Below are 19,547 nucleotides of genomic sequence, written 5' to 3' on the forward strand. Positions count from 1 at the left end.
TCATTGGGTACAGAGGAGCTTGCAACCCGGAGTGGACCTCTGTAGAGAGGCAGACCGATCACATGCAGATAATGGCAAATGTGTTGGAGAAGTGTGAGTTTTCCTTAAATTATGTTAAAAAGAAGAAACTATCTTTCCCTTTAAAAATTCCACTTGCTTCCTCAGGCATGTTCCACAAAAATTGAACAGATCATATTTTCCTGTTCTCCTTAGATATTCCTGATGGTTTTGTATCCAAGCACCTCAAGGCACTTTAATAAACATGGCTATGATAATTTTGTTATGGTTAGATTATAAAAAAAGCTCTATGAAATTGGTATCAGGTAGGCAACGTGGCAAAGTGGAATGAGCATTGAACAGAGAGTCAGGAGATCTGTGTTTCTGTACTCAGTTTGGAAATAACTAGTTTTGTAACCTTGGATAAATTACTTAACCTCTTGTAACCCCAGTTCCCTCATTTGTAAATAAATAATTGACTGGACTCTAGATGATCTTTAAAGTCCTTTAGAGCTCTAAAATTCTATTTGAGAAGTTCATGTGTTAGGTACTTTAAATTTCATAGGTAAATGCATATTCTTTCTATGTTTACATGTACAGAAAGTAAAACTTTTGTCTCAGTCAAACTTCTATCAACTAAGAAGAAGGCCCAAGGACATAGCCTTCGAAGTACCGAAGCCATTCTCCCTTTTATGTACTAGCCAAGTGCCTGGGTACACTTGTATGTGAGATGATCTGCCCTCTGCCCAAAGGTTTCTTAATCTATGTTTTGTAATGTGTGTCATAGATGTTTGTTTATCAAACATTATGCAACTGGCTCAGACAGGACATAACACTGCTTCCTACTCAGTGGCTAAAACATTTCTCATCTTTAGAATTTTTCCAGTCTTTCATTCTGTAACTTCCGTGATCTCAAATAAGGACATCTTGACTTTTACTTAATTTGATGATGCATTTTATTTTCTATGGGAAGGTACTGGGTTTTGAAACTTCCCTTTTTTTTACACTTGTAGGAAAACTCATAATAAATGGTGAGGTGATTTTACTCTGCCACCATTGGGGTCTTCTTCCAGATCTTCTATCACATGTAAATGAATAATTTATTCAAGTAATTATGAATTTAGTGTTTATTTTTCAAAAATAATTAAAATTTTATTCGTAGACAGCTCTGGGTCATCTGATTGACAGGAGAGTACATCTGGCAACTTTAGTCTCTTATGAAGAGTCAGGAGCATAAGATCTACTTGGGAAGGGTTATGTTACATTTAAGTACAGCACAACATGAGCTTTTTCATAATCTTGGGATTAAAATAAAAAGCCAATGCACAGGGAAAAGCTGGTCATCTCAGATAAGTGTAGCTGAAATGGTCTTTTTGTTGTTGTTGTTGTTGTTTTTGGGACAAAGTCTCGCTTTGTTGCTTGGACTAGGGTGAGTGCCATGGCGTCAGCCTAGCTCACAGCAACCTGAAACTCCTGGGCTCAAGGGATCCTCCTGCCTTAGCCTCCTGAGTAAGTTGGGACTACAGGTCTGCACCACCACACCCAGCTAATTTTTGTATTTTTTTTTTTTTTTGAGACAGCGTCTCACTCTGTTGCCCGGGCTAGAGTGCCATGGCGTCAGCCTCGCTCACAGCAACCTCCAACTCCTGGGCTCAAGCGATCCTCCTGCCTCAGCCTCCCGAGTAGCTGGGACTACAGGCATGCACCACCATGCCCGGCTAATTTTTTCTGTATATATTTTTAGTTGTCCATATAATTTCTTTCTATTTTTAGTAGAGACGGGGTTTTGCTCTTGCTCAGGCTGGTCTTGAACTCCTGAGCTCAAACGATCCACCCGCCTCGGCCTCCCAGAGTGCTAGGATTACAGGCGTGAGCCACCGCGCCCGGCCAATTTTTGTATTTTTTATAGAGACAGGGTCTTGCTCTTGCTCAGGCTGGTCTTGAAGTCTAACTTCTCTCCACATTTGCCATAAATCAGGCATTTTATGAGCATGATTTCATTTAATCTTCCCTCAGAAGAGCCTTATGAGTGAGGTACCATTATTATCCCCAATTTACAGATACAGAGGCTGAGGCTCAGAAAGAGGTTATGTAAGATGGTCTAGGGTGATTGACCTAAATCCAAAGTCTATATGGCTTCCATCCTGCTACCCTGCCTTTAAGTGGCCTCTGCAGTTGTAATAGTCAATTCTGAGTAAGGGGCATTTTAAAATTTTATTATTTTACTGATCTTTTAAGAATAGGACATATTGGAATCTTTTTGTATGTAAAAGGGAAAGGGTAACAAAGAAAGATTTAAGGCGAGTTATGATGTTGACAACCTATCCTTTTTCCTAACATTACTGGCCAGAATCACTACAGAGAATGGGCAAAAATATACCATAGGTAACTTTCTTACACATTTGATGACAATCACAGTGTATTTTACTTGCTCCTGGCCTTATGGATAATAGGAATATTTTGGTCTTTTTTTTTTTCCTTTTTGGGACGATTGCTAAGGCAATTTTCAAGGATAACTGATGAGTTTCATGGGAGAAACTGAAATTAAGTTTCATTAAAACCCTGTTGGGATTTTGATTTGGACTACACTGACCTGATAGATTAATTTGGGAAGACCTGACTCTTTACAATGCTGTGTTTTCCTATCTGGGTGCAGTAGACTTCTTCCCATTTGTTTTGGTTTTTCAATTAATTAAAAAACCTGCATAATGTACCAGAATGAAAAGAAAAGGTTATTTTGAAAAGATGAATCACTTCTCAAAAACAGTATTTAGATCTAGTTACTGTGCCTTTGACCATTTTTGAAAGGAGTAGCTTAGGTTATTTTTTATGTTCACAGTGAGATCATCTTCTAAGGTTTCTGATTTCACCAGTTGTTTCACACAAGCCACTAAAGACAATATTTGGCCTGGTTATTGGGTCTGCAAAAAATAAGGTTTGTTAATGACGAAGCCTAACACAACTTGTCTATGCAAATATTATTATGGAGTCCTGCTGCTTGTATTGTAGTTGGACTGCAGGAAAAAAGTATTATTCTACAAACCTGTGAAGTTTAACATGCAAAGGCTTGTGACGAAGTCAATGAAGAACAGTTGTTTTCTGCCCTTCCATAAATAACTAATGCCAAGAGCGGCCTGGCTATCCGTTTCAGCTTCTTGTTACAGAAGAGTAAAAGGGGTACAGTCTAAATATCAGTGCCTGTTAACAGAGCCGTCCTGCTAAATTCTATTTTGCTTCTAATGGTTTAATTTTCATGCTTTCAGTGCATTTTATGTTGTATTTTGAGTCTGTCAATTGCACTGTACATTTCCCTAACTCTTCCATTTTCGTATGTTTATTCCATTTCTCATTAGATTGGTAGTTCTGGGTAGCATTCGTTCCCGAGGGAGCCTGATGTAGTGGCAAGCACTCTGGTCTAAGAATTATGACAAGTGTGGTAGGAAATCCAGGCTCTGTTACTATAAATAGTTGTGTGACTGGACAAGTCATTTAACCTGTATCTGTTTATCTGTAAAAGAGGGATAATAATACCCCGTCTTCCTAACTAGTAAACGACGGTGCAAATGTTCTCTCTAAAATGTCAGATAGCTGCTTGGGACATGTTTTGCTCAGGGCAATAGTTCTTGGAAGGTTTTTGATGACAAGAAATTAAACAAGGTTTGTTTTGACCCTGAAAAAGTGAAAAAGGAAAAGCTGGAAATAGTGTGGATACACTTGGTTTCCTTTTTGGAGATGTAGTTCTTCTTTCCTCTTCATCCTGGGTGTGGTTAAATGTGGAGGAAAAGGTGAGCTATGGTAGGTAATAAAGATAGCCCTAACTGTGTGCACTAAGGAATAGCTTAAGTGATAAAGATCTTGAAAAATTCAAGTGGTTTCTTGGTCTGATAAATATATCGTGCACACATGTACATATGTATGTGTGTATATAGATACATACATACAAACAAAAACTGGTAGTTTCAGGCTCTAGTGAGTTCTTTCCTTTATATACTACAGAGTTGGAGGAACTTCAGTAAGCTGAGAACTCAATGTTCAGAAGAAATTACTTAATTGAAAATGTCTGAGCCAAGAGACTGATAATAAAGGAGACTGGCAAAAGTACTCTTTAATTACAAGTTCTTTTTCATCTTGGTCCAACAGATTGATTTATGTGCTACACTGGATCTGTATTGTGTCTGTATTTTAATTCCACAACTAGACACTAAGTAGGTTGAGGGCAGGGATGATCATTTCTTCAATTTCTTTTGTGTTAAGCCTACTTTAGATGACAGTGCTCAGTATACCATGGGTACGCAGTGAATTACATAGCTGACAAATGATTGCTTATTTGTGGTATTACAACAATATTTCGTAAAAGGAAGATGACAATTTAATTCCTTGTTTGAAGTCCTGAGCTTTCTAGGACAATCTTGAAAAAGGAAGCTACATGACTGCCTTAGCAATATTTATAGGTATGTTATAATATATGTAAGTGGGTGGGTATGTTAGAGTAGTAACACACAAAAAGCTGTAGCTTTGTGCTCTCAGCCAGCCACCTATAGTGTCATCTGGGATGCTTATTAAAAATTCAAATTTCTCAGGCCCACCCAGATCTTATTATTATTTTTTTTTTTTTGAGACAGAGTCTCACTCTGTTGCCCAGGCTAGATGCCGTGGCATCAGCCTAGCTCACAGCAACCTCAAAGTCCTGGGCTCAAGGGATCCTCCTGCCTCAGCCTCCCCAGTAGCTGGGACTACAGGCACACACCACAACGCCTGGCTAATTTTCTATTTTTAGTAGAGACGGGTCTCTCTTGCTCAGGCTGGCCCAACCAGATCTGAATCAAAATATCTGGAGGTTGTAGCTCCAGGTACCCACATTTAAACAAGCACCCCAGATTACTCTGATGAACACTGAAGTTTTAAGAATTACTTTAGCCTGTAATCTGAGGTGGTGAGGTATATATGTGTGTATATACACACATACACAGACAACTGGTAATTCTATGGGAAAATGGAAAATAGCAAGTGAAGTGAAATGTCCATTACTGACAGGAAGAGGAAGCTAGTCCACCATTATGTATCAGGGAACTGGAAGATTACTTGAGATTTATTTCTTCTGGTGATATATTCTTGGCAGTTTGTCGTGGCTCATTTTCAATTATGGCACGAACCTTTTGACGTTCTGAGACAGTTCACTGGAATTTTATTTTTAACAGAGATTTCTTGAATCTCTTGGGAACAGTATTTGTAGGACTGGCTTATAAGCAACGATGAGGGCAAGATGTTGAAGTGCTGCGGTGACTTTTATCAGTCGGGGGCTCCTTTGCCTTTACACTGTGGTGGAAATGGAAGTCATAGCGTGAAAACCCTGCATTCTTGTGATATTTTATGAGTGGGAGGGAACGGGTATCTTAACGCAGTGAGAAGCAAGATAAACGGATGAGAGGCATAAGCTCGGGCTTACAAGAGCCGGATGCCTTTAGTCAGAGTGTTAAGATATCTCTCCCTCTCTAAAGGAAGAGCAGATAAGTCCAAAGATGAGTATCTTTAAAGGGCAGCTGGAAGATGACCCTAGGGAAAGTTTTATCCTCAGGTGGAGTCCTTGGGAGCGACTGCAGGTGCGGGCGTGATCCCGTTCAGCACCTCTCTGCAATTAGGAACAAGGACCTTCAGAAACACATTCGCCAGCAAGCCCTGCAGCAGCAAATCGCAAGCGGGAGCAACAACCTGCCGTTAGCCGCCTCAGCGTCCCCGCAGCACCCCTCCCTAGCTTCTGGAAGCCCGCTCGGCCCCGCCTTTTCGGCTGACGTCCCCGGCGAGCGGGGGCGGGCGCGTGGGTGGGCTGAGTAGTCTGCCGCCCGCGATTCGGCTGCCTCAGCCACACCACCGCGCGCCCCCGCTCCGCCCGCCCCTCCGGGCGCGTCTTTTCCGGGCTCGCGCCGCGCCCCGCCTCCGCTGGCCATCCGGGTGCGCGCGCGCCGCTGCGGCTTTTTCTCCGGCCTCGGCGGCGCGCCCTTCCTCGCCTCAGCGCTAGCGGGCACGCGGCTCCTTTCTGTGAGCTTCCCGAGTGTCAGGCGCTGGCCGGCTGCGAAGACGCCAGGGGCAGCGCCACCGGTGAGTAACCCTGGCCCGGTAGGCTGAGGCCCCGGCACCCCTTCCCTGTCAGTATCGGGGCCCCATCTCCAGCGGGGCTAGCGTACCTCACCTGAGCCCTGAGGAGACTGGGTGGGCATTCCGGTTCCCGGAGTCGGCTCGCTTTCTTCTTGAGCCTGGGCAGTCTATCCGCCTGCCTTCCCTGGGATCGAGGAGATTCCCGAGGTCACTGTATCTGTTCCTTTCCTGGAGTCTGGGGTCCTCGGGACCCTGGGCTGCTTCTTCCTGCCGCTCACCGTACCCCGGGGGCCAGAAGTCATCTTCCCGATCGGGGTGCTGGGCTTTGCCGCGACCCTTTCGAGAGGAGCCCATCAAGTGCTTGCTAGACCTCCAAACGACCTTTAGGGCTCCCCTAGACCTCAGCTCCATTTTGTCCCCTCCCAGTTGTTCTATCACTGAGGGCCGGGGAATCTCTGGCCCTAGAAGCATCCGCCTTCTCGAATTTGAGGGATGCCCTTGTTTCCGACATCTTCCTACCTTCTGTACCTTTGGGTATGTTAGAAAACAGCTGGATTCTGGCGAAGCATGCTCTCCTTAACCCCCGGTCTTTCTCTCTACATCCCTGCTTTCAGGGGAGGGGGGGTGGTATTTAGTATTAGCTTTATTCGCTTCCTCTTCTGATTCGAGTACCCAAAAGAACTGTGGCTGATATCTATAGACAGAAAAATCTAGGAGAATATGATTCATTGCCTAACCCCATCAAGGGGTTACATATTTTAAATAAGACGTCATTTCTCTTCACTCTAGCATCTCCTCCTTCAAAGGCAGTTTTTTCACCCTCTTGTAATTAATTTGCTTTTTTCACCTTAAAAAAAAGGTCAATTGTTGCCCTGAGATACGACAGGGAGATGCAAAATAAGGGTAAATAGCATTGACATGAATCCCATTGAAAAAGTAAGCGGTTTGCTTTATTGGTTAGTGGTTTAATCAATGCCTCAGTTTTTTCTTTTGCAAAAATAAGGATGTTGGACTAGACCATAACTAAGGTTCCTTCTGGTGTTTTGATTCTAGGACCTCTAAATTCATGCTTAGTAACATGTTGGCTGCATAATGCAGATTTAACGTAATTAAAGCCTTATTTCCCATAGTTGTTGTCACTTTGGTTTTTCTTTTATTTTGTCTCTAACAAGAGTTTTAAATGTTCTTGATACATAAAGCAGCAAGTGGAGATTCAATTACAGTACTGCCGATGAACATATCAATCAAGATTTTAACCGTAAGGGCCTTCCTTAAATTGTAAAATAGCTCATCTTTTCCATTGAAGCTGCTAAAGTTTAAGACATGTAAGACTCCTGTTAGAATTAACACTCTCTCTGCCTTTAGTTGGGGGATGAAACTTGAAACTGTCAGGATACTTGTACCTTAGAATAAAGTACCTTATTGTCTTGTTATAAGAACTAATTTGACACCTAAAAATCCATGGAAAGTGTAATACAACAATTAAAAGCTTGAGTAAATTTAGTTTTGTGGGGTTTTTTTTTTTTTAAAAAAAACAAGCAATTCAGATTAAGATTTTTTTTCTTTTTTTTTTTTTCATTTCTTTCTTCCCTCCTTCCCTCTGAGATTAAGATTTTTGTCTTGAGTATTTTGGGTAGTAATGAATGGATGGCGAAATAAGAGTCTTACCCAATTCAGTGAGAAGAGAATTGCATTGGGACTCTTGAAAGGCTCAGGTTCCATTCCTAGCTCTACGTAGATGTATGATCTTGAATAAGTCACTTTACCTATCTTAGTTTTGCATCTGTAAAGTAAGTGTCTTCATGGTTGGCAGAATGATCCATAGGTCCCCCAATTTGAATTCTGTATTTTGACATTGAATATATATGATGAATATATGTATATGAAATGCGATTTGCATTAAGGCTGTGTCATTAAATCCTTTTATACAAGTTGTTTAGGACTTTTTTCTCAAATTAAGAACTAAGTATCTCTAGCACCAATCTAGATAATACTTAGTTCTTAATTCATCCTGATTAAATGAGTTACTATATGTAAAAATCTGTAAATTAGGGAGCATTTTACAAAAGTCAGGTATTATTGTTAATTTCTGTTTACAAGTGAAATGTGTGTTATACCACACTTTTAAAAACACTTATGGTTTTTAAAAATTTGTAAGTGAATGTGTATGTACTGCCTTTTAACTGTATTCAGCTAGGAACTTTAAAAGAATAGGCAGCCATCTCATTCATTTATTCATTAATTCATTCAACTATCTTGTTCCTTCATCTGTCACTTATTTTGTGCCAGGCTCTCAGGATATGATGGTTAAGAAGACAACCCCTACTGTACAGGTTTATAGTCTGGGATGGTGATGGTGGTGGTGAGGGTTGTGAAAAGACAGATGCACACACGGTTTATTTTTATTAAAAACAACAGTCAAATCAGTGACATAAAATCCTGGGGAAGTTAAGGCTCCATAGGGGAGGAGGAGATGATTGTATTAATTGCAGCCTGTGGCCTCTTTTCAACGTTGCTTTCCACCCCCCTTCCTTGATGTTCAATTACTGAACCTTTAGCAAAAATAAAAACTGAATTTTTCCATTGCTGCCATTGGGTGGTCTTATACTGCTTCCCCCCCCCTTTTTTTTTAAATTTTGAGGTAATTGTATATTCTCATACAGTTGTAGAGTTGTATCTAATTTCCTCCAATGGTGACATTGTGCATAACTATAATATAACATCACAAACAGGAAATTGAAATAAATACAATTCATCTACTTTATTCAGATTTCACCAGTTTCACACGCACTCATTTGCATGTGTGCATTTAGTTCTATGTAATGTTATCATATGTAGATTCATGTGATCATCACTATAGTCAAGGTACAGAATAGGTGCATCACCACAAACGTCACTCATGTTGTCCTTTTATAGCTACAGCCAGCTTCCTCTGTCCCTGACCCCTGGCAACCACTGATCTGTTTTCCATGTGTCATTTCAAAAGATGCTTTATATAAATGGAATCAGACAGTATGTACCCTTTTGAGATTGGCTTTATTTCACTCAGCATAATTCCCTGGCAATTCATGCAGGGAGTGTATCCTTTATCAGCAGTTTGTTCCTTTTCATTGCTGAGTTGTATTCCATGGTGTGTATGTACTACAGTTTGTTTAAGCATTCACCTGTTGAAGGACATCTGGTGTTCCCAGGGATTTTTGTTTGTTTTACTTTGCTCTTTGGCCCATTATGAATAAAGCTCCTATGAACAATTATGTACAGGTTTTTGTGTGAACATAAATTTTCATTTATCTGGGATAAATGCCCAAGAGCATACTTGATGGCTTGCATAGTAGTTGCATGTTCACTTTTCTGAGAAACTGCCAAACTGTTTTCCAGAGTGGCTGTACCATTTTACATTCCCACCAGCAATGTATGAATGCTCCTCATCCTTGCTAGCATTTGGTGTTGTCACTATTTTTTATTTTAGCCATTCTGATAGATGTGTAGTGATAGTTACTTGTAGTTTTAATTTGCATTTTCTGATGGCTAATGATGAACATCTTTCCATGTGCTTATTTGCCATACCTGTATCTCCTTCAGTGAAATGGCTTGTTCATGTCTTTTGTCCATTTTCTAGTTGGATTTTTTTAACTGTTGAGTTTTGAGAATTCTTTATATATTCTAATACTAATTCTTTGTCACATAGTGGTTTGAAAATATATCCTCCCAGTTTGTAGCTTGTCTTTTCAATTCAGCCTCTTCACAGGGAGTTTTGCAGAGCAAAAGGCTTTAATTTGGATGAGGTCCAGGTTGTTAATTTTTCCTTTTATGGACTGTGTTTTAGTGTCAAGGGTCTTATGTACTTTTGTTTTTTAGTCTTATTCCTTTCTGTTCTGTATAACATCCATTATTTCTGTAAGCAACATGAGCATTTTCTCTTTCAACAATCCTGAGTCTCAGTATATTCTGTGAACAAATGGCCTTGATGGCTTCGAGTGTGAAAATATACTCACACATGCTCTCAGTATCTTAAAATGGCTGCCATCCTTTGTACCTTAAAAATATAATGTCTACCTCACCAGGCTGTCAAATGCAATGTTAAAATTTGTATTTTAAAATTAAACAGCCACGCGATGTGCCAAGGAGGATTTTGGTTTCACTTTCTAAATTAAAAATATTTTGGCAAAACTGTATCATTTTTCATCAAGGATTTTGGTAAGTAATTGAAAGAATAAATCTGTGTTCTTGTTTAAATGCACTTTGAAAGTCTACTTCTGCATTTTGAGTAGTGAAGTTACGATTCATGACCATGTATTTAGCAGGCTTTTTTCTATCACTGTCAATTATTGGAATAATACATAAAAGATTGTTGAATTTGTCTAGACTGCATGTTTTCTTTTTATAGTAGCTATTTAGCATTAATTTTAATTGTGTTTTAAAACAAATGTTAGCTTTAAGGTGATGCTTACAATTTTATATTTTGAAAAATGTGTGTGCTCATATGAGACGAACTTATAGGAAAGGTTCCTGATTAATTCTGAGAATATCTATTTCTGTAAGGTGGTACTGAAATTATTACTTGTCCCTTCAGTATTACCATATTTGCTCAAGTAAGTGTACAGCAAGGGTAGTGGATTCCTATTTGATAAAGATCAAACATTGGCATAAGGCAGAGTCTGGTAAAAATACTGCCTGTGGCCAAATCCTGCCCACCACCTGTTTTTATAAATAAACTTCTATTGAAACATAGCTCCCTCCATTCATTTATGTATTGTCTGTCTGCATTCATAATAGTGTCAGAGTTGAAACAGAACTTAAGGCCTGCAAAGCCTATTTACTCTCTGGACCTTTACAGAAAACGTTTGCTGGCCCCAGAGTTAAGGCAGCTTTATAAATTAATGACTTTCTATGTTATAAGGGAAATTTAACAAACTTTACCTTGACTTTTTTTTTTTCTTCTTTTTCTTTTTTTTTTTTTTGCTAGTTGATTCGGCAGGTGAGTTGTTACACGTACCTTGACTTTTTATACCTTTTGGTTACATTTCCATGGGATATTGTGGTTCAGAAGACTACATTCATTTTCTTCACTAAGTCTCCAAGGCACTGTAGTCTAGGAGCTGCATTAAGGAATGGATAGAGTTGGGAAGATTGATTTTTGTTGTTGTTGTTGTTGTTGTTGTTGTTGTTAAATGTTGGTCATTTCAATGTGAATGTAAATTTATAGGTGTGGCAACTAGTAAGATTCACAAAGAGGTCTATACAGTCTTCCATGTCCTTTGGAGATGGAGATCCCATTGTGAGCCAGAGTGGTAATGAGAAAGCCAGGCATGGCAGTGCTTTTGCTCCTGAAACTGCTATGTGCTCTTTAAGTACATAGTAGTATGAGCCTATCAAAATGAACTTAGACTATTGGTTTATTATTTTGTTTGCACAGCTTCCTTCTTTTGTAAGTTAGAAGTTAACACTTTAGTTCTTTTAAATGCCCTAAGTGTGATGTTGAAAATTGAAATTGAGTAAGGACAGTTGGCTATATATGGAAAAAATGGATCCCCACCTCCTATCCTACACAAAAATAATTATGGATATATTTTAAAAATCCAAGTATATATTTAAAACTTCCAGAAAGCATAAGATACTGTAACAAAGTTTAAAAGACAAGTGACAGACTGAGGGGAAACAGCTTCTACATATGCAGTAGAAGCTTTAATTGACCTCAACTTTACTGACCACATTAAATGATCTTTATTTCCTTTGTCAAATACACTGTACACTGAACACTTGCTATTAGTTGATTGATCTCCAGTATTCCAGTGTACTTGTGTACCTACCAGTAGAGCAGATGTTTTTGTTGTTAAACCTGCATGTGTTGGTTGTACTTTTTTTAAATATGTAATTTGTTTAAAATTTTATAATCAGAAAAAATATGAGTGGGTAAAGTTGGAGTTCCTCTTACTGAAAATTTACAGATGAAATGATATGATGTCTGGGATTTGCTTCACATTATGTGGGGGTTGGGTGGGAAGTGGGGTTGTAGGTAGTATCAAAGAAACACAATTTAGCACATATAGTTGTTGAAGCTGGGTGATGGTTACATTAGATTCATTATAATGAAAACAATTGAGCGTTTTGAGAAGAGTTGATGGAAGCAAGTTGCTAAAAGAAAAAATATTGTCCAATTAGGTGTGGGTAAGATAACTATAAAGGATTTATGTAAAATAAATATAAAAACCTAAAAGGGTTCTGTACACACTTTGCTTTGCAAGTGTCTTTAAAGTTCTTTGAAGTTTTACCCTAAGAATTCAGTTTAAATTTCACTCAGTGGGCCTGGCGTTATAGAAAAAGGTCTTGGCCTCTTGGCCCTATATAAAAAGTTTGGTGAATGAGTGTACATTTACCAGTGATAAAATGAAGATATAATGAAATGTTTTTCATGCACATATTTCTTATGATTGTTCACCTGAATTGACCTTTTCAATTAAATAACCAACTATTCCAAATCATAAGAGTTTCTACTGTATAATATCCATACTCCTACACCCATTAGAAAAAATTTCAGAGGGTTATAAATTGGCATTTCCCAGAAAAAGAAAGAATAATGATGAATGAAAAAGAGATTCAAATCCACTTTAGTAATTATGGAAATACAAACCATTTTACACCAAATACATTGGCAAATTCTAAATCTTATATCAACTTCTAATAAATCAGCATTCTCTTACACTGTTAATAAGCATGCACATTGTATAACTTTGATAAAGAATACTAAAATTTTCACATTTTCAAATGTGCACATATTTTGACCCAGCAATTCTATTAGAAAATAATTCTATTATCCGGGCATGGTGGTGCATGCCTGTAGTCTTAGCTACTCGGGAGGCTGAGGCAGTAGGATTGCTTGAGCCCAGGAGTTTGAGGTTGCTGTGAGCTAGGCTGACGCCTCGGCACTCTAGTCCGGGCAACAGAGTGAGACTCTGTCTCAAAAAAAAAAAAAAAAAAAAAAAAAAAAAGAAAGAAAAGAAAACAATTCTAGGGAAATACCATGTGTATAAGACTATAAGGTTTCACTGTGGTGAAACTACTCATAACAGTGAAAATTTGACAGCAACCTAAATATCCATCAGTAGGGGAATGATTTATTATTTATTTATTTATTTTTTAATGTATGTATAGAGATGGGGGTCTCCCTATGTTGCCCAGGCTGGTTTCAAACTCCTGGCCTCAAGTGATTCTCCTGCCTCAGCCTCCCAAAGTGCTGGGATTCCAGGTGTGAGGCCAGGAATGATTTAAATAATAATAGGCTATACTATGGTATACCATGGACCTATTAAATAAAAAAAAAACCCTCCAAAGATAGCCCTATATAAACTAACATAGGAGTTCAAAAGTAGGTTGTTAAGTAGGGAAGGAGAAGGGGAGGGAGTAACAGAACTGTTGTATACCATGATTGCAGTTATCTAGAAACAAACAAACTCTTATCTTTTTGTGGATAATGTAAAGGGCTCTGATTGATACACATCAAGAGTAGTTATCCCTAGAGGAAAGGGGAGTGGTGTTAGAGGAAGGCAGTATAGGGAAGCTTTTACTTTTTACCCTATACAGTTCTATAATGTATGTGACAATTTATAATTACTGTTTTCATAGTGATCGTGTGGATTAATAATATAAGACATTTGCATAGTAAAGGATACTTATAATAGGATTCTTTCATTATACAACATTGTGCTAGAAATGTAATGTCTTGTATTGATTGAGTACTCAGGTTTTTTAATAACCTTTTCTCCCATTGTTTAAGTACTATTTGTATTTTCTAAATTTTCTATACCAAAAATATAAGCATAAAGATGAATAAATGCACTGTAATCCTCTACCCAGAGAGATCTATTATCAATTTTTTGGTATATATGATTGTGCATATGTGTTTGCATGTATCTGTATGGACACTTGCATGCACACATACACATTTGCATGCATATGTATCATCTTTTTACAAAAATGGGTTTTTACTGTACATACTGATTTGTAACTTGCTTCTTTAATTTGATATAGTATTGTGAGCCTCTTTCAGGATCAGTAACTTTGAATAAGTGAAAAATACATCTGGTGGGAAACGACCAACATTGTGCCATGTGAAGATGGTGTTTTAGTTAGAATAACTGTTTTCTAGGATAAACTATAATCTTAAAGTCATGGTTACCAAAAGTAAGTAACTGAGGAATTTTTAAGTTCTCAATGTTGAACCAGTTCAATTCTGTTTTGACTTTTACTATGAACATACATGTTCTTTTTTTTTTTTTTTTTTTTGAGACAGAGTCTCACTTTGTTGCCCAGGCTAGAGTGAGTGCCGTGGCGTCAGCCTAGCTCACAGCAACCTCAAACTCCTGGGCTCAAGCGATCCTCCTGCCTCAGCCTCCCGAGTAGCTGGGACTACAGGCATGCGCCACTATGCCCGGCTAATTTTTCTATATATATATTTTTAGTTGTCCATATAATTTTTTTCTATTTTTAGTAGAGACGGGGTCTCGCTCATTGCTCAGGCTGGTCTCGAACTCCTGACCTTGAGCGATCCTGAACATACATGTTCTTGACATTGTAGTTACTGGTGATAATGTATAAGTGCAATATATTAAAATGTCATTAGGAAGCTTTTTTGGGTGGAGTTTGGTTGTAATGAAGATTTTAAAACTGAATGTGAATGGTTATTTTTCTTCAAAGAAAAAACAACTGCTGTGACTAGTTTTTCGTAAGAGTGTGCCTATGTGTAGTTGTATTCTTTTACAACTTACAAAAGTAAACTAGGTATCTATAGCAACATGAATCTTTGTCTATGATATCTGAGTCTACAGTATATAAAATTGAATGTTAGTAGAACGGTGTTGGAGGACCAAGTTTGATTTAGGCAAGTAGATATGTATGCTGCTTTCTCAAGTCATCTAATAGCATTTGTTAAACAAATACACTGCAGACCCATTGTGACTTCCTCTGGGTTTATGCTGTAGGACATAGAGGCGAAAATGTCTTACTTGGCCATGAAGACTTTTGCTACTTTAATCATTTTCCATGAATTCAATAGAGCATTGTACAAAAGAAGATTCTACTGGTGTTAATGTGAAGGCCCAGGATAGTTACTCATGTTTTTGTTATGGCAATTGAAACAGTGTCTCTATTTTCCAAGGCTATGTATTTAGGCTTTTTTGGAATTGATTTTTTACAGCAGGGAGGGTTTTTCTCTCATAGATACTTTTAAGTTACAAATTTTACAGGGAGTCAGGATAGAAGCTCCCTATTTCTCAATTAATGAGGGAGGAATGTGTGAGATTAGACTATTAGAAAGGTGTTGAAATGTTAATGGTGGATTCTAGTGGTTGTTATGAGGTTAGTGCAGTGGGGAGGCATGGTGAAATACCTGTTCTCACTTAGATATTCTGTTTATTACCTTTAATGTATGCTTAAGGTATTTTTAATACTATAAAAATGTAATGATAGGAGTTTGAAGGACCCTGGGGGTACCTGAGTGGATGCTTTATCAAAGAAAACCTGGATAATAGGCAGAGCTGCTAGTGCTGAGATAGTTGTCATTCATTGTGCTCAGTATATATTAGTTGTTCCTGCTTCTCAAAAGAACTGAAAGCTGAAAACTTGTCTCAGATAGGAAACAGGAACTTGGTGAATGAGCTTAAAATTCAGTCATGGCTTTGAGAAGAGAAAAGAGAACTAGCACTAATATTGCATGAACTGAATCCAAGTAAAAGACTGCATGTTTCACATGACCACTGAAGATACTAAGTTGAGAAGTAGCTTAAGAGAATAGTTGAAAAATCATAATTTTACTGATGAGTGGAACTGAGCAGACGTAGCCATAACAATTGTTGAATTAATATGTTTCAGACAGAGCAGAAAAAAGAAAAGCAGGCCAGGGATAATGGTATTCCTTCACCTGGAATGACAGAAACTTTCCACATTTTGTCAAAGGTCAATTGCAAGGTTAGTCCAGGGTGGTTTAAAGTCTTTGGTGGAATATATGGGGTTTAGAAGTGTCAGGAACCAATGCAGGACCCAAAGGGTTTTGAAAGCCATTGGTGTCCTCTCTGTGCCCAGACAATTCCTTACAGGACTAGGTTGGAATTTCTGGAAAGCCAGTTGCTTCCATAACCTGGAAACTAGAAAAGGCAGGGCTCAGGGGCACTGTTTGTGAATTAGAACAACCTGCAGATGGGAAGCTATGTAGTGTTTATTTCCCCAAATAGAAGAAATGTCAGTGTTAGCATATCCACTCAAATACAGTTACACGGTTTTTAAGCAAAATTACTGACCTCCTAAGGATGTTATATAATGCAAATTTTCCCCCAGAAATTTTTGGACTGCTTTACTTAGACTTTGTTTTTAGTGTCAAGTATAAAGACCAGGATTATTATGTGGGAGCGTTTTTTTTAAAATTTATATAAATATTGACGTTAATTTTAACATTCTCTCTCTTTTTTTTTTTTTTTTTTTGAGACAGAGTCTCACTCTGTTGCCCCAGCTAGAGTGCCGTGGCGTCAGCCTAGCTCACAGCAACCTCAAACTCCTGGGCTCAAGCAATCCTCCTGCCTCAGCCTCTTGAGTAGCTGGGACTACAGGCATGTGCCACCACGCCGGCTAATTTTTTCTATATATATTTTTAGTTGTCCATATAATTTCTTCTATTTTTAGTAGAGACGGGGTCTCGCTCTTGCTCAGGCTAGTCTCGAACTCTTGAGCTCAAAGGATCCACCCACCTCGGCCTCCCAGAGTGCTAGGATTACAGGCGTGAGCCACCGCCCCTGGCCAATTTTAACATTCTCTTGATCACCAACAGATTAAATATTAAAATGTTTGTAGGAAAGTAACTTTTTTTTTTTTTAAATATCCCCCAAAGAATTCATTACAGGTGGGATCTCTTGAAGTACAGACTATTTTTAGAAGACACAGCTGCAAAATTAAAACCTTCATGGTGAATCCACCGCCTTCTTTTTTATTCCTGTTTTGAAATGGAGTTCCCCAACATAACTTTTACAGCTCAGCCATATCTTTGCATTTCTTTTGGGACTAGGTTGGTTAGAATGGAATAATTGATAATTGTCAACCCCAGGAGTACAAAATTGCTAGGGTGGTTAAAAAGATACTTGCATCAGCCCTGTCAGCTGTCTTGAGTACTCACTAGGTAGAAGTCACTCTTGAGCTGGTGTAGGCACAAGTGTTCTGCAAAGGTGGCACCTCTAGCACTTGGAAGAACATTCCAGTGGCGGGATAGCTCCCCAACCCCTGTCTTATCTCTGTGGCATCCTGCATTTATGCCATTGTTTTTTGGTTACATAAAATGTTTCTGTGGAGTGATTGGCCTATGATTGCAGTGACAACCTTTAGTAAAATGGGGGATTTGTTCCTACGAAAAGTTTCAGATAATGGATCTTCTTCTGAAAAAAAAAAAAAGAAAAAAAAAAACCTGGCCCTAAAGACCATAGTTTTGTTTTGTTTTTGGCCTCATAGGGATAAAGTGCTTGCTTATAATCTTGTTTTTCATTGTCCTCAATTGAGGAATTCTGTTGACCATCTCTCTGCCCCCTCTTTGATTGAAGGATCACCTTACTTAGGACACTTTCAGCAGGAAAGAGGAGGTGGATGCTATACTAAGACATCACTAAGATGAGGAGAAAGTGGCAGTGAATTTATGGTCTATGTCCAGAGTTTTGAAAACCAGGAATCTCAAATCCAGTCCGTACTTATGAGACATATTTAAAAAACAAGTGGTAGCCTATGGAGTTTCTTAAGCTAAATAGTGTATTGAGAAGCCCTGCAGTGTTTCATTTGATGATCACAATCTCCAGTGAAAATCTGAAAAATTGAATAAAAAACTCTGCTGTCTTTTTCAAAGGTAGGGTTATTGTTATATAATCTCTTTAAAATTTTTTTTCTTAAATTTTTCTTCAAACATTTTTCTTTTTTTTTTTTTGAGACAGTCTCACTGTGTTGCCTGGGCTAGAGTACTGTGTCTTCAGCCTAGCTCACAGCAACCTGAAATTCCTGGGCTTAAGCGATCCTCCTGCCTCAGCCTTCCAACTAGCTGGGACTACAGGCATGCACCACCATGCCCAGCTAATTTTTTCTATTTTTAGTAGAGATGGTGTCTCACTCTTGCTCAGGTTTGTTTCGAACTCCTGACCTGAAGCAATCCTCCCACCTCGGCCTCCGAGAAGTGCTAGGATTACAGGCATGAGCCACCAAGCCTGGCCTATAATACTTACGTGTAACTTTAGTGAGATGCAACCAACTCATTTTGAAGCAGCTGATTTTGGTTGAAGGAATTATCTTTCAGCCTAGAATTGATTTCTCTAGGCTTGCATCATTTCTAGCTAATGTAATACTTTAAGTCATGTTATTTTTCCAGTCTTTCTCTCCAGCTGTTGTAACATTTTGTCATGAAATCATGGGGAAATGTTTCTTTTGCATTGGGAGGAGTGACTAGGACTTTGTTCAGGACAGAAAATCAGTTCTTAGACTCATGGGCTCTGCCGATGACCTCTACCTTTTGAGTTAAAGAAAAATCAATGATATTTCAAAGTTGCACAGTTAATTTGGGTTGCATAAACTGTTCTGTGGAGTGATCCTCTAAATTTTGGGATTTGTATTGAATATGGTTCTCGGCCAGGTCTGGGGTCATGTCTTGCTGTTGCTAGACCACTTTTTCCTGCCAGCACTGCCCCATTGCTGCTGGAAGATCAGGATGTTGCCTGGGCTTGGCATAGCAGCCCTGGACACCATAAGATTCGGGTACATCTTTTCTTATTCTTTACAGAAATCTGGCCTATAAAGCACCATCGCATAGCCATCGGAGCTCAAGATGTATGGCATCAGAGCTCAAGGTGTATTTAAAGGAAACAAAACCATCCTCTGTGTTGACCTTAGTTTTGCTTTTTTTTTTTTTTTTTTTGGAGACAGAGTCTCACTTTGTTGCCCGGGCTAGAGTGAGTGCCGTGGCGTCAGCCTAGCTCACAGCAACCTCAAACTCCTGGGCTTAAGCGATCCTACCGCCTCAGCCTCCCGGGTAGCTGGGACTACAGGCATGCGCCACCATGCCCGGCTAATTTTTTCTATACATATTTTAGTTGTCCATATAATTTCTTTCTATTTTTTTTAGTAGAGACGGGGTCTCGCTCTTGCTCAGGCTGGTCTCGAACTCCTGACCTCGAGCGATCCACCCGCCTCGGCCTCCCAGAGTGCTAGGATTACAGGCATGAGCCACCGCGCCCGGCCTTAGTTTTGCTTTTGAAGAAAAGTAAGTAGCAGACTGCCCCATATATGTGAACATGCAAACTATCTTCTTATCTTTTACTGCTATTCACATTGGTTGCAGATGCCTTTAGGAGGATTGAATTATTGCCTAGTTTAAAGATCATATATTTTAGATTAATCACAGAAATAACTGCAAAAGGATGCCTTAAAGGCACATTACATTGCAG

General features: G+C 38.9%; 1 protein-coding gene across 2 annotated transcripts in view; it reads left to right on the forward strand.

Annotated features, from left to right (window-relative positions):
* The first annotated feature begins 5,917 nt into the window (after positions 1–5,917).
* Positions 5,918–19,547, forward strand: part of ACSL4 (acyl-CoA synthetase long chain family member 4) — a 78,413-nt gene continuing 64,783 nt past the window's right edge. For both annotated transcript variants that reach the window (XM_069463970.1, XM_069463971.1), the window contains exon 1: positions 5,918–6,093. The gene's annotated coding sequence lies outside the window, so the exon portion shown is untranslated. The remainder of the gene's footprint in view (positions 6,094–19,547) is intronic.

The sequence above is a fragment of the Eulemur rufifrons genome, chromosome 30, assembly GCF_041146395.1.
Source record: "Eulemur rufifrons isolate Redbay chromosome 30, OSU_ERuf_1, whole genome shotgun sequence".
Taxonomy (NCBI): Eukaryota; Metazoa; Chordata; class Mammalia; order Primates; family Lemuridae; genus Eulemur; species Eulemur rufifrons.